Source organism: Eublepharis macularius, chromosome 5 (assembly GCF_028583425.1).
Source record: "Eublepharis macularius isolate TG4126 chromosome 5, MPM_Emac_v1.0, whole genome shotgun sequence".
NCBI lineage: Eukaryota > Metazoa > Chordata > Lepidosauria > Squamata > Eublepharidae > Eublepharis > Eublepharis macularius.
Genome location: NC_072794.1, coordinates 103,189,926 through 103,195,436, shown reverse-complemented (window position 1 = coordinate 103,195,436; position 5,511 = coordinate 103,189,926).

The following is a 5,511-nucleotide window of genomic DNA, read 5'->3' as shown; positions in this document are numbered from 1 at the left end:
GAGGCTTAAGGTTCATTTAATTTGTTACCTTTTCCCCATATGAAATATAGAATGGAAAGGAAAAGAACAGAGCTACTGGAGAACAATGATTTTGTGAACAGGAGTCGGGGAGATGGGCAGGAAGGTTTGTAGAGTGAAGAAATGGACTCTACTGGCTTCAGAAAGAATCCAGCTTACTTTTGATTTCAGAGCTGTCAGCAAGTATCATCTTAAATAATGAGGCCTAGAAACTCCCGTTTCTTCATCCTCCTTGCTCTATGGCTGAGCTCTATTGTGTCTACTACATTCTCTACTTCATGCGGCTTTACAGAGAGATCTGGAACTTTCTTGCCCAAACTAATTATGATTTGGTGATGCATTATTGAGTCAGGAGTATACATGGAGTCCCACTGGCACAGAGGTATAGATAATACTGAGTCAGCTTTATTCCCATTTGAGAGTTCAGGCTGAGCTGGTGATAATTCCAAATTCGGTTCAATTGCCTTCAAAACTGAGCTGAGACCTCAGCCCAGGTTTCCCTGCCCCAATTTGCACATTCAGTTTGACAAATCATGCTGTTTCAGAGCAGGTTTGCTGTTTGAAAATTGGCCGCCTATAATTTGTCCTATCTCTCTGGCCCCAAGAATTATCAGTGTTAACAGACCAATATTATACTCGACCCTTTGGTAAAAACATCATGACTTTTTGAAAAAAGTAAATTGTAAAAATATCCTTCAAGATTTGTACTTTGTAAAAATTTTACTTTGTAAAAAGTGTATTGTAAAGACAGTTTTACTAACAATATTCTCATGTGTATCCCACATCCAGAAAAAGGCCAAAAAATACCCTTCAAGATTTTTTTTTTCAAACGTTGTTAGTTCATTTGATTCTATTAGGGGCTTATTATAATGTTATGAACATTTAGATGTGCAATTATCAGGTCCAGCAGTCATTTCGTAGAAAAGAGCTGGAGGAACGCATTAGCATAACTCATTAGCATATGCCACACCCCCTGACATCACCTATCCTGGCTGTTTTGGACCCAATCCTGGCCATCCAGGGCCGAAATTGGGCCCAAAATGGCAAAACGGGGCTGAAAATGGCCAAAAGGGGCCCAAAATGGTCAGGATCGGGCCGCTGCTGAGTGGGAGAGTGATCCACCACCCATCAGAGGCCCAATCCAGGCTGAAACGGACCCAAAATGGCCGAGACTCAGGTGGGCGGGGCCTCCTGACGTGACCTCTTTGGGGAACTGCCGGAACTGCGTTCCGGCGTGTTCCCCCTTGACATGAGCCCTGATCAGGTCCCAATTTAAACAATGAACTGCATGAAAGCAGCTAGACACTATGGTCACTGAAACTACCTTTGTTCAAGTGTGAATGCCATGTCCTTTTTATTCAGAACATGTAGAGGCATTATTGGCACCCTGAGCCTCTTAGAAGAGAGGGTTGCAAATGTGATCAATACATTAAAAAACCATCTGACTCTTGCCTAGAAGTTCAAGGACTTTGACTTTTGAGCATCCTGCACTGTGAATGATATCCTGTTTTTGTTTTCACTTTTTTGTCGTTTTTATTGGTTTTATAATACATACGTTTAGAACGTGCCAAAAATTGTGCCCCCTACTTTATAAAGGAGAAAGAGAAAAGGAACACGGGGAGGGAAAGACAATGGGAATGGGAAGTGTTAAAACTAGAAGGCTACCTCTGTTATTAAGGTCTTGTATAGTGGTGAATTGTCATGATAGTCTTTAAGTATTTGAGGTTGTTTTCATTTTTTAAAATCTGTCTTTGCAAAATCTTGCATGCTTACATACCCCTTTTTCTGATTCCTCAAAAGTAGGATAACAGAAAAAACATCACCAAATGAAAGTTTACACCAATAAAACGAATTATTTAAGGTGGCATACTAGTCAATTGTTTCTGAAGCCTGCTTTAAAATGTAGCCTGTTTAAGAGCTTCTGTGACAAAAGCAATGAGTAAAACCTGTTCTTGAGTAATATGAGAAAGAGGCTACCATAGGGCGCACAGCAAAGCCAGATTAAGGGGAGCAATCCTAAACAGGTCTTCTTAGGAATAAGATTAAGGGAGCAATCCTAAACAGGTCTTCTTAGGAATAAGTCTCATTTTATTAAATGGGCTTACTCCCAGGAAAGTGTTCTTAGGATTACAGCCTAAGTGACTATCAGAAACTAAAACAATAAAATCAGAGTGGTTGCCAGACCTTGATGAATTTGTCTAATCTCCTTTGAATGGCGCATAAGGGAGTGGCCATCTCTAGGCCTGGTGACACCAATCTAATGTTACAGTTGTAAGAAGTACTGCCTTTTGTCTAACCTGAATCTACTGCTAGTTAATGTCAGTGAATGACCTGTAGTTCTAGTGTTATAAATGGGGGGAGAAATACCTACATTTTTTCCACATCATGCATACATTTATAAACCTGTAATCTATGCTCCTTTACTCATCTTCATCTCTAACTTAAAGTATCCCTGTCTAACCTCACAGCTCAGGAGGCAGTGAGGGTGTTGGATACAGCAAGGCTTCAGTTGTTGCTGCATGCCATATAGACTGAACAGTTTGCTCTTTGGTGGCTGACTTTGCTGTGCGTCCTATGGTAGCCTCTTTCTCATATTACTCTCAAGAAGCTACGCTACAAGTGTCTTAGTGTAGATTTTATCTGCACGTGAAATTCTTCATAGAATTTCATGGAATAAGGGAGAGCTGAGATCTAGACATTTTTCATTAAACAAGAGGGTGAGGAGCCAGAGCTTCACTGGGCAATGGCCCCTTGGGTGGGCAGTCCAACCAGGGCATATGAACAGGAGACATCAACATGACACAATCCTGAAATTTCACATAGTTTTAAAGAGCAGTTTGATTTGGAATCCTTTCTCAGCAGCAGAAAATTTCTCAAGACAGAACCCCCCCCCCTCAAAAAAATCTGTTGAGGAGGGCTGTGAAAGGGGTATAGTAAGGGTGGGGTTTGGGGAGGAAGATTTCATTTAGCAAAGGTAGGAACAATCACTTATATTAAACTCTACCTCAACCTGCTAAAGGGAGTGACGTCTTGACAGAGAAATATTGCCATTCAGAGACTTTTGCAACAGCCCTTACAGGGGAGAAAATATTCATTAGGAAAAGAGCAAAGTGATGGATGAATTCATTGTACAGGCTAGACGGGAGGATGCTGGCTGGCACACAAGATATTGATCTACACGTGGAGGGAGTGGGGGGATGCAGCAGCAAAAAGATTTGGGGGTAGAGGGGGCCCCCTGGCTTGCAATTCTTTCAAAACCAGAGGGAGCTTTCTGTCACTGTGGCAGAACAGCCTGACCAGCTGAGTGAGCGCAGGAATGCTCGCGCCATTTACCTCTAGAGCTTCCCCCAGGCATTAGGCTGAGGAGAGGCAGCAGTTCCGGCACTTGCGTTTCTTGCCTGGCAGACACTCTGGCTGCAACCCCGCATAATTTATGTTGGAAGTAAGCTCCCTCTGAATGAGTGACTTACTTCCTAGTCTATGTACTTGGGACAAGGGTAAATAAATGCATTTATCTCAGATAGTTGCAGGTTCTCTGCAACCACAAGAGGTGGTTCTCGTCTTGTACTCTAAATGCCATTGTGCTGCACATGGTGACTTTTTTTAACACTAGCAATTACTGTGCAGCACTAATGGCTGCAAAACATTGCAATGAGTGTGTGTGTGTAGGGGGGGTTTAATATTTATAACATGCCAGAGATGTTTCTACTTACCTGGAAGTCTTGTGTTCCCTTTAGCAGATGTATTGTGCCACAAACTTTTATGGACTATGTTGGCATCTAAGGCAAATGGCTCGGCAGGAGCCAGTATGGCCTAGTGGCTAAAAGAATGAGCTATATGCCAGGAGGCCTTGTTCAAGACATTAGGCAGCATGTCAGGCCACTCTGCCTCAGTCCTTCATCTCCACTGGCCTACTTTATAGGGCTGTTATAAGAACTGCAACAAGATGATGCCAGAAAGATAGCCATGTTAATCTGCTTCAGCCAAAATAACACAATCTTGTGACACCTAACAGGTTTATTGTGGCAGACACTATCTTACATGTGAGCATACTTTGTCAGATACAGTAAATGGGTTAATCTTTAAGGTGGAACACTGGATCAGACCACTGGTCTGTTGAGTCTAATATCCCATTTCACATAGCAGACAACTAGTTACCCTGGAGGGCCAACAAATGGTATAGAGTCCAAGGCCTCTCTAGATATTACCTCTTAGCTGCCTTTGTATATGGAGGTTATGTTGGTTCACTAAGACAAAGTATTCAATATACTTTGAACACTGGAAGTGCTGAATAAACGCCAAGTATTATTAGGCTGCATCCACATGTTGTTGGATATTGTGCTATTGGTCCACTGTGGCACTCAGGCTCATCTGAAGTGTCTTGTTCACACAGGAAAATATAGTTGCAAATGGTTGCTATAGCATAATAACAGCACAAAACCTGTTTGGATGCAGCCACAATCCAAAATGCTTGTCATAATAACAGTGTAATCCACTGTTACACCCTTCAACAGACTTGGAAGGATGTAACTCTGTTTAGGATTGCCCTGTGTATCTGTTAGTTTTTAAACTACCATAAAAGTCCTTTTGTTTTTGATTTAACGGTGTAACAGAGCTACACCAGGACAGATAAAATGTTGGGACTTGGGGGAAAGCCACGGTATCTTTTGGCCTTCCTCCATCATTTCCAACTTTCTTGCTACCAACATGCTTCTCCTTTCTTTGTTCCACTTGGAGAGAAAACTTGAAGTTCTATGACAAAAGGCCTATGCATGCTTACCTAAGCCTCAATAAAAACAGATTTAAGAATAAAGATGCATGCAAAGTGGCTGTATATTACTGAGTAGCATTGCCAACCTCAGTAACGGGGGACGGGGAGCTGGAGTCTTCCCGGAATTACAACTGATCTCCAGATGACACAGATCAGCTCCTCTGGAGAAAATAACTGCTTCGCAGGGTGGACTCTATAGCATTATACCCTTTTGGGGCCCCTTACCTCCCTAAACCCTGCTCTCCAGGCTCCACACCCCAAATCTCCAGGAATTTCCCAACATGGAGTTGGCAAACCTATTACTGAGTGGGCTACAGAAGGTGGGTGTACTATTTATTTTACTTCATTTATGCCCCATCTTTCTCCCCAATGGGTCTCCAAGTAGTTTACATCATTCTCCATTTCTCCTCACGTGAGGTAGGTTAGGCTGAGTATGTGACTTGCCCAGTCACCCATCAAGCATCCATGGCACAGCAGAGAACTATACCTGGGTCTCCCAGATCCTAGTCTGGCATGCTAGCCAGTATACTATGCTAGCCAGTACAGTTTATGTATAGCCAAGCCTTTTGGGTAGTATTGTGTACTCTGGCTTGGGAAATTCCTAGATATTTGAGGGCACAATTTGGGGACAGAGGGTGCATAACAGGGATGTGATGTTGCTCTAGGATTTGTTTCTCTCAGCTTCTATGATATACCATATCAACTGCCTTCTTAAGTTGCCA